The sequence below is a fragment of the Mytilus galloprovincialis genome, chromosome 5, assembly GCF_965363235.1.
Source record: "Mytilus galloprovincialis chromosome 5, xbMytGall1.hap1.1, whole genome shotgun sequence".
Classification (NCBI taxonomy): Eukaryota; Metazoa; Mollusca; class Bivalvia; order Mytilida; family Mytilidae; genus Mytilus; species Mytilus galloprovincialis.
This window is the reverse complement of record NC_134842.1, coordinates 785,433-796,606: the sequence shown is the minus strand read 5'-3', so window position 1 is coordinate 796,606 and position 11,174 is coordinate 785,433. Positions and strand designations below refer to the sequence as shown.

The following is an 11,174-nucleotide window of genomic DNA, read 5'->3' as shown; positions in this document are numbered from 1 at the left end:
AAGAAAAAAAAAAATAATCAGAAGAAAAACAATAAGTCTTTCCACAGAAAAGAAAAGTGGAAAGACTTAATAATCAGAACAAAAACAATAAGTCTTTCCACTGAAACAGAAAAGTGGAAAGACTTAATAATAATAATAATAATCAGAACAAATACAATAGGTCTTTCCACAGAAAAGTGGAAAGACCTAATTACTACACAAGAAACAACACAGAGAGACAAAGAATACCATGAGCTAGATTTTGAGGTGTTTTTTCATGATCTATTTCTCTGGAAATAAATGAATTGTTCATGGAGAAATAAGAACAAAACAGTAATGGATCTTTTATTTGTGGTGATATTCACAACAAAATATACATGTATGTATGCAGTTAACAAATACAACAAAAGTAAACACTAAAACGTACACTCTCATACAGTTAGCACTAAAAACCTTGCATTTCATTTCAAAACAAACACTCATGCCTTATAAATAACACATACAAACTACTCCACACTCACATAGCACAAAAAGTAGACCCAAAAAACAAGCACTAAAAAAATAATATTTACATTTTTACATCAAACATTCTAACAAGTATACACTAACAAAAACAAAGATTGTAATTTTTTCAAAGAGAAAGTTTCATAAGAATGTTCCTTTTAAACTATGTAATGAAATTAAAGATTCATATATTTATCTTGGTCTGCTATGTAATTATAACGGAAACTTCTCTTAAGCTCGAAAAAAAAAGTGGTAGACTGTATTTGATGCATTGGTGGTTATTTTTTTGACCTTCTACTCGGAAATATGGGGGTTTGAAAATAAAAATAATACTGGAAAAAATATATCTACAGTTAAATTATATTTACATTTTTACATCAAACATTCTAACAAGTATACACTAACAAAAACAAAGATTGTAATTTTTTCAAAGAGAAAGTTTCATAAGAATGTTCCTTTTAAACTATGTAATGAAATTATTGAAATTAAAGATTCATATGTTTATCTTGGTCTGCTATATAATTACAACGGAAACTTCTCTTAAGCTCGAAAAAAAAAGTGGTAGACTGTATTTGATGCATTGGTGGTTATTTTTTTGACCTACTACTCGGAAATATGGGGGTTTGAAAATAAAAATAATACTGAAAAAAATATATCTACAGTTAAATTATATTTACATTTTTACATCAAACATTCTAACAAGTATACACTAACAAAAACAAAGATTGTAATTTTTTCAAAGATAAAGAATGTTCCTTTTAAACTATGTATTAGTGGTTATTTTGACCTACTCCTCAGACATATGGGGGATTGAAAATAAAAGAAATACTGAAGGCTCCATTTGCAGCAGATCTAAATGAGTGTCTATTACTAACATGTCGTTGAAGTCTACTATCTGAACTGCACCTGGAGTTGGTGACGGTGCTAGGGTTGGTGACACTGCTGGGGCAGGTGACACTGCTGGGGCAGGTGACACTGGGGCAGGTGACACTGCTGGGGCAGGTGACACTGCTGGAGTTGAAGGTGGTCCAGCCTGTATAAATATGAAAATGAAATATAAGTTGTTATCTTAAAATATCTTGTATTGGTAATCAATTAATATATCTAATAAAATCTTACAAAAACAAATGTTCAACAACACGCCAATACATACGATTTTGAAATGTTTAAAAAGTAAAAACACAAAAATACTGAACTCTGAAAAAAATTCAAAAAGGAAAGTCCCAAATCAAATGGCAAAATCAAAAGTTCAAACACATCAAACGAATGGATAACAACTGTCACAATGCAATTGTCTACAGATCCCTACTTTTTTTAACTTATGACTTATAGTATATCACATATTTTCGTTTCTGTACAATAAGGTAAAATCCATAGTCGAAGAACTGAATAAAATTTAAACCATTATTGAAATTTGATAAATGATTGAACTTGAATAAACAGTTGATAAAGATAGGTGCAGATATCCCAGATGCAATCAGAACGATATCTCTCATTAACATTGTCGATAATAAAACCAGAAATCTCATTCTGCATTTGTATGAAACAAATTATATGATATAATTTCATTTCACTGTTACATTTGTATGACACAAATTACAATTATATAAAATCAACTCATGTTTGATACTGCTTAAAGATTTTGTACCATATAATTACCTTATGCACTAATCTCTCATGTCGTCGTAGAGCATATCTGGATTTAAAATCCTTTGTACAGATGACACACTTATAAGTCTGAAATATTAAAACAAAGCATTTAAAATATATGATCACATTTTTAGGGGACAATTATATATATAATATTTATATTAATCAGGATAAAAAGTGACAATACTTTTGTTTATTTTATTAACATTCATGAAATTGCTTCATATTTGGTTATTTTTTTTCACAGAAATGATTTTTAAAAATATAGGTAAAAAAAATAGGTTTACAATTGAATAATTTGAAGTCACTTGCCAAAATGTTTTTCTAATCTTGCTGGTAAATTATACAACAACATTTAAATGATGTTCTTTTTGTTCTCAAGGATGAACAACAAAAAGAGAGCTGTATAAGTCTAGAGTTAGCATCATGTCGATAATGATTAAAAGTGACAATATTTCCTTTTTTCATTAATATTTTTGTACTGGTCTGTTATTTGAGTCATTTTTATACTTCATGTTGGAAATTTACACATAAAAGTGAAGAATATTTACTTTCGAAATTGCAAAACATGTTGTTTCACAATATAAAAAAAATATCAATATTTTTAATTTTGTTAGAATATTTTACAAGAACATTAAAATTCTGTTCTTTTTGTCAGTAAGGATGAATAGTTCTGCAAAAATTGAGTATTCTAATACTGTAAAATCAGAAATCATTGCGTGCATTTATCATGGCAATTTTGTCATTTTAGACTTAAATGCGATTTTAATTTATACGATTTTGAGAAAAATCTTGTTTAATTGATATAAGATATTTCAAAATGCGAGTTTAAATTATTGCGTTTACAACTCTGTCGCATTTTTTGCAATAATAAAAACCTCGCATTAATTTCTGAATTTACAGTAGTCTATAGTTACATATATGTATGTTGATAGCGTTAAATAATAACAATATGTCTTTGATTATTTATATAATTTGAACTAGTCTGCTAATTGGGTACTTTTCATAACTTAGATTGATTTATGTAGACATAAATGTGAAGTTTAAGTTTAGAAATTTAATAATTATTGTTGCATAAAACAAAGGTGCCTTATGTTCCATTTTATTAAAATACTATACAACAGCATTACAAATCTGTTCTTTTTCTCCCTAAGGAAGAATAGTTTTACCAAAAAAAGAGAGATGTATAAGAGTAGGGTGTACATAAATAACAATAACAAGTGACGATACTTCTTTATTTTTATATTCTTGTACTGCCACAATATTTTGGTAATTCTTACTCAACAACATGGATTTTAAGACAGGTATAGAAATTTAAGTCTAAAGTTGCAAATTTTGATGCCACACAAAAAAAATGTTGCCAATATGTATATTTGTTTCAGTATATCATATAAAAGCCTAAAAATTATGTTCTTTTTGTTCTGAAGGAAGAGTGGTTTTACAAAACTAGAGAGCTGAATAAGTATAAGGTTAGCATTAACTTTGTCAATAATGATTAAAGGTGACAATATTTCTTTTTCTCACTAATATCTTTGTACTGGTCTGATAATTGATTACTTTTTAAACCTCAGATTGGTCTGTTAAACCTAAATGTGAAAACAATATTAAAAAAAAAAAATGATGTGACATTACAAAAAGATGCAGTTATTAATATGAATATCCATCACAATAAAAAGTTAAAGTTTCTTTTATTTCATTAATATTGTTGAACTGCCATCATATTTTGGTAATTCATACTCCACAGAATTCATTTTAAGACATAAAGGTAAAGAAATTTAAGTTTAAAATTGCAAAATTTATTGCCACACACAAAAAAAGTGCCAAGTTTTCATTTGTTTTAGAAAATTATACAAAGGGCATCTAAATTATGTTCTTTATGTCCATAAGGATGAGTGGTTTTACAAAAATAAAGAGCTTTATAAGTCAAATGTTAGCATTAATTATGTCGATAATGATAAAAAGTGACAATATTTCTTTTTTCAATAAAATTGCATAAAAGTTCTGTTCTTTTTTTTTTTTCTCTAAGGAGGAATAGTTTTACAAGACTGATAGCTCTATAAGTGTACTATTAGAAATATGCATATCCATAACAATTAAAAAGTGACAACACTTCTTTTATTTTATTATTATTTTTTACTGCCTTAATATTTGGGTATTTTTATTCCACTGAATAGATTTTATATATATAAAAAAGGTAGTTTTAAATGGCAAAATGAGTTGCCACATGCAAATGAAGTGCCTAAATTTTCATTTGTTTTAAAATCCTATACAACGTCATCTTAATTATGTTTAATTATGTAACGATGAATAGTTAAACAAAAAAAACAAGAGCTCTATGAGTCTATAATCTAAATTGATGTCCAAAATGATAAAAGATGATTGTAATTTTACTTGTGATTTTCCTTTTTACAATATTTTTGTACTGGCCTGACATTTGAGTATTTTTATACCTCAGATTTGCTACACATGAAAGTGAAGAATTTTTAGTTTTCAATTGCAAATATGTTGTCCCATTAATGGAAATAAGTAATATTTCAGTTAGTAATATTCATATCTATCACAATAAAAAGTGATGCCACTTCTTTTATTTTATTAATATAAATGTATGTTTAGAATTGCATTTTTTTTTCCTCAATTTTATTAGAATTTTATATGAAAACATCTAAATTAAGTTTTTTTTTATATTCAATAGCTTAAGAAGAGTCAGATGAGTAATAATTATATCAATCTCAATTAAAAGAGACACTACTTCTTTTATTTTATTAATATTCTTGCACTCTCATTATAGAAAAATGTTTAATTCTGTTAGAATATTATACAACGGCATTATCATTCTGTTATCGAAGCACTAAGGATGAAAATTAAAAAAACATGAAAGTTCTAGTCATCTGTAAGTTACTTATTTTTATGCTAAAAGCATGAAATAGTGGTAAAATGTCTTTTGTTTCTATATATTCCTGACGTTTCTGATAACTGATTACTTTATAAACTTCAGATTGGTTTGTTAGACATTAATGAGAAGAAATCTAAGTTAAGAAATAAAAAAAAAATTGACATTGCATAAAACAAAGATGCTATTTTTTTCAATTTTATTAGAAAACTAAACAACATTAAATTCTGTTCTTTTTGCCAATACGGAGGAATAATTTTACTTAATTGATAGCTTTAAAAGAGTTAGGTGAGTAATATCTATATCGATCTCAATAAAAAGTGACACTATTTCTTTTATTTTATTAATATTCTTGAACTGGTTTCATATTTAGTTATTTCAAAACATGTAGTCTAAAATTGTAATGTTTAATTCTGTTAGAATATTATACAACGGCTTTATAATTCTGTTATTTTTGGTACTAAAGATGAAATGTTTTACAAAAAATGAAAATTCCAGTAGTCTAAAGCTACTTATATTTCTGCTAAAAGTATTAAATAGTGACAAAAGTTCTTTTGTTTCTATATATATTTTTGAACTGGTCTGATAATTGATTACTTTTTAAACTTCAGATTGGTTTGTTACATGGTCTTATTTGGGCCTATTATATCTGACTATGCAGTATGGGCTTTGCTCATTGTTGAAGGCTGTACAGTGACCTGTAGTTGTTAATGTTAGTGTCATTTTGGTCTCTTGTGGACAGTTGTCTCATTGGCAATCATACCACATCTTCTTGTTGATATATATGGTTAGACATTAATGAAAAGAAATTCAAACAAATGATGTCGCATACAATGAAGATGCTAATATTTTCTATTTTATTAAAAAATTATACAACGACATTTAAATTCTGTTCTTTTTGCCAATATGGATGAATAATTTTACTAAATTAATAGCTTTAAAAGAGTCAGGTGAGTAATATCTATATCGATCTCAATAAAAAGTGAACTATTTATTTTCTTTAATTTATATTCAAAACATGTTGTCTAAAATTGTAATGTTAAATTCTGTTAGAATATTATACAACAGCATTATCATTCCGTTGTTTTTGGCACTAAGGATGAAAAAATTTACAAAAGATACAGCAATACAACAAAAAACTAAATGACATTGGATTCATTAAGCTTAATATATATCTAAGATACCTACATAGTTTGATGAAAATCAAAGTTGATTTGAAAAAGTTATTAAAAAAATTAAAGTGTACTATCTCTATTTTGTCCGAATTGCAAATCCTAGCTTTTTTATACCAAGATAACTTTAAATTTTTAAATTTTTCATTTTCAGCAATACAACAAAAAACTAAATGACATTGGATTCATTAAGCTTAATATATATCTAAGATACCTACATAGTTTGATGAAAATCCAAGTTGATTTGAAAAAGTTATTAAAAAATTTAAAGTGTACTATCTCTATTTTGTTCGAACTGCAAATTCTAGCTTTTTTGACCTAGAGTAATTTAATTTTTAAATTTTTCAGCAATACAACAAAAAACTCAATGACATGGGATTCAGTAAGCTTAATATATATCTAAGATACCTACATAGTTTGATGAAAATTCAAGTTGATTTGAAAAAGTAATTAAAAAATTTAAAGTGTAATATCTCTATTTTGTCCGAATTGCAAATCCTACCTTTTTTATACCAAGATAACTTTAATTCTTAAATTTTACAGCAATACAACAAATAACGAATTGACATGGGATTCAGTAAGCTTAATATATATGTAAGATAGCCGCATAGTTTGAAGAACATTCAAGTTGATTTGAAAAAGTTTTTAAAAAAATTAAAGTGTACTATCTCTATTTTGTTCGAACTGCAAATTCTAGCTTTTTTGACCTAGAGTAATTTAATTTTTAAATTTTCCAGCAATACAACAAAAAACTAAATGACATGGGATTCAGTAAGCTTAATATATATCTAAGATACCTACATAGTTTGATGAAAATCCAAGTTGATTTGAAAAAGTTATTAAAAAAATTAAAGTGTAATATCTCTATTTTGTCCGAATTGCAAATCCTAGCTTTTTTATACCAAGATAACTTTAATTCTTAAATTTTACAGCAATACAACAAATAACTAATTGACATGGGATTCAGTAAGCTTAATATATATGTAAGATAGCTGCATAGTTTGAAGAACATCCAAGTTGATTTGAAAAAGTTATTAAAAAAATTAAAGTGTACTATCTCTATTTTGTTCGAACTGCAAATTCTAGCTTTTTTGACCTAGATTAATTTATTTTTTAAATTTTACAGCAATACAACAAAAAACTCAATGACATGGGATTCAGTAAGCTTAATATATATCTAAGATACCTACATAGTTTGATGAAAATCCAAGTTGATTTGAAAAAGTTATTAAAAAAATTAAAGTGTAATATCTCTATTTTGTCCGAATTGCAAATTCTAGCTTTTTTGACCTAGATTAATTTAATTTTTAAATTTTTCATTTTCAGCAATACAACAAAAAACTAAATGACATTGGATTCATTAAGCTTAATATATATCTAAGATACCTACATAGTTTGATGAAAATCCAAGTTGATTTGAAAAAGTTATTAAACAAATTAAAGTGTACTATCTCTATTTTGTCCGAATTGCAAATCCTAGCTTTTTTATACCAAGATAACTTTAAATTCTTAAATTTTTCAGCAATACAACAAATAACGAATTGACATGGGATTCAGTAAGCTTAATATATATGTAAGATAGCCGCATAGTTTGAAGAACATTCAAGTTGATTTGAAAAAGTTATTAAAAAAATTAAAGTGTACTATCTCTATTTTGTTCGAACTGCAAATTCTAGCTTTTTTGACCTAGAGTAATTTAATTTTTAAATTTTTCAGCAATACAACAAAAAACTAAATGACATGGGATTCAGTAAGCTTAATATATATCTAAGATACCTACATAGTTTGATGAAAATTCAAGTTGATTTGAAAAAGTAATTAAAAAAATGAAAGTGTACTATCTCTATTTTGTCCGAATTGCAAATCCTAGCTTTTTTATACCAAGATAACTTCAATTCTTAAATTTTACAGCAATACAACAAATAACTAATTGACATGGGATTCAGTAAGCTTAATATATATGTAAGATAGCTGCATACTTTGAAGAACATCCAAGTTGATTTGAAAAAGTTATTAAAAAAATTCAAGTGTACTATCTCTATTTTGTTCGAACTGCAAATTCTAGCTTTTTTTACCTAGATTAATTTAATTTTTAAATTTTACAGCAAAACAACAAAAAACTCAATGACATGGGATTCAGTAAGCTTAATATATATCTATGATACCTACATAGTTTGATGAAAATCCAAGTTGATTTGAAAAAGTTATTAAAAAAATTAAAGTGTAATATCTCTATTTTGTCCGAATTGCAAATTCTAGCTTTTTTGACCTAGATTAATTTAATTTTTAAATTTTTCATTTTCAGCAATACAACAAATAACTAAATGACATTGGATTCATTAAGTTTAATATATATCTAAGATACCTACATAGTTTGATGAAAATCCAAGTTGATTTGAAAAAGTTATTAAAAAAATTAAAGTGTACTATCTCTATTTTGTCCGAATTGCAAAGCCTAGCTTTTTTATACCAAGATAACTTTAATTTTTAAATTTTACAGCAATACAACAAAAAACTAATTGACATGGGATTCAGTAAGCTTAATATATATGTAAGATAGCCGCATAGTTTGAAGAACATTCAAGTTGATTTGAAAAAGTTATTAAAAAAATTAAAGTGTACTATCTCTATTTTGTTCGAACTGCAAATTCTAGCTTTTTTGACCTAGAGTAATTTAATTTTTAAATTTTACAGCAATACAACAAAAAACTAAATGACATGGGATTCAGTAAGCTTAATATATATGTTAGATAGCTGCATAGTTTGATGAACATCCAAGTTGATTTGAAAAAGTTATTAAAAAAAATAAAGTGTGCTATGTCCATTTTGTTCGAACTGCAAATTCTAGCTTTTTTGACCTAGAGTAATTTAATTTTAAAATTTTACAGCAATACAACAAAAAACTAAATGACATGGGATTCAGTAAGCTTAATATATATCTAAGATACCTACATAGTTTGATGAAAATCCAAGTTGATTTGAAAAAGTTATTAAAAAAATTAAAGTGTAATATCTCTATTTTGTCCGAATTGCAAATCCTACCTTTTTTATACCAAGATAACTTTAATTCTTAAATTTTACAGCAATACAACAAATAACTAATTGACATGGGATTCAGTAAGCTTAATATATATGTAAGATAGCTGCATAGTTTGATGAACATCCAAGTTGATTTGAAAAAGTTATTAAAAAAATTAAAGTGTACTATCTCTATTTTGTTCGAACTGCAAATTCTAGCTTTTTTGACCTAGATTAATTTAATTTTTAAATTTTACAGCAATACAACAAAAAACTCAATGACATGGGATTCAGTAAGCTTAATATATATCTAAGATACCTACATAGTTTGATGAAAATCCAAGTTGATTTGAAAAAGTTATTAAAAAAATTAAAGTGTAATATCTCTATTTTGTCCGAATTGCAAATTCTAGCTTTTTTGACCTAGATTAATTTAATTTTTAAATTTTTCATTTTCAGCAATACAACAAAAAACTAAATGACATTGGATTCATTAAGTTTAATATATATCTAAGATACCTACATAGTTTGATGAAAATCCAAGTTGATTTGAAAAAGTTATTAAAAAAATTAAAGTGTACTATCTCTATTTTGTTCGAACTGCAAATTCTAGCTTTTTTGACCTAGATTAATTTAATTTTTAAATTTTACAGCAATACAACAAAAAACTCAATGACATGGGATTCAGTAAGCTTAATATATATCTAAGATACCTACATAGTTTGATAAAAATCCAAGTTGATTTGAAAAAGTTATTAAAAAAATTAAAGTGTAATATCTCTATTTTGTCCGAATTGCAAATCCTAGTTTTTTTATATCAAGATAACCTTAATTCTTAAATTTTACAGCAATACAACAAATAACAAATTGACATGGGATTCAGTAAGCTTAATATATATGTAAGATAGCTGCATAGTTTGATGAACATCCAAGTTGATTTGAAAAAGTTATTAAAAAAATTAAAGTGTACTATCTCTATTTTGTTCGAACTGCAAATTCTAGCTTTTTTGACCTAGATTAATTTAATTTTTAAATTTTACAGCAATACAACAAAAAACTCAATGACATGGGATTCAGTAAGCTTAATATATATCTAAGATACCTACATAGTTTGATGAAAATCCAAGTTGATTTGAAAAAGTTATTAAAAAAATTAAAGTGTACTATCTCTATTTTGTCCGAATTGCAAATTCTAGCTTTTTTGACCTAGATTAATTTAATTTTTAAATTTTTCATTTTCACCAATACAACAAAAAACTAAATGACATTGGATTCATTAAGTTTAACATATATCTAAGATACCTACATAGTTTGATGAAAATCCAAGTTGATTTGAAAAAGTTATTAAAAAAATTAAAGTGTACTATCTCTATTTTGTTCGAACTGCAAATTCTAGCTTTTTTGACCTAGATTAATTTAATTTTTAAATTTTACAGCAATACAACAAAAAACTCAATGACATGGGATTCAGTAAGCTTAATATATATCTAAGATACCTACATAGTTTGATAAAAATCCAAGTTGATTTGAAAAAGTTATTAAAAAAATTAAAGTGTAATATCTCTATTTTGTCCGAATTGCAAATCCTAGCTTTTTTATACCAAGATAACTTTAATTCTTAAATTTTACAGCAATACAACAAAAAAACTAATTGACATGGGATTCAGTAAGCTTAATATAAATGTAAGGTAGCTGCATAGTTTGATGAACATTCAAGTTGATTTGAAAAAGTTATTAAAAAAATTAAAGTGTACTATCTCTATTTTGTTCGAACTGCAAATTCTAGCTTTTTTTACCTAGATTAATTTAATTTTTAAATTTTTCAGCAATAAAAAAAAACAACTAAATGACATGGGATTCAGTAAGCTTAATATATATCTAAGATACTTAAGTAGTGTGATGAAAATTCAAGTTGATTTGAAAAAGTTATTAAAAAAATTAAAGTGTACTATCTCTATTTT

The 11,174-nt window shown here is 25.7% G+C and overlaps 1 long non-coding RNA gene across 1 annotated transcript; it reads right to left on the bottom strand.

Moving 5' to 3' along the window:
* Nucleotides 1-310: 310 nt before the first annotated feature.
* On the bottom strand, nt 311-2,741 carry LOC143074929 (uncharacterized). Its single transcript, XR_012978178.1, has 2 exons — nt 2,143-2,741; nt 311-1,516 (listed from the first exon to the last, which is right to left on the bottom strand). It is a non-coding gene; the product is annotated as an uncharacterized LOC143074929 (long non-coding RNA).
* Between the last annotated feature and the right edge of the window lie 8,433 nt (nt 2,742-11,174).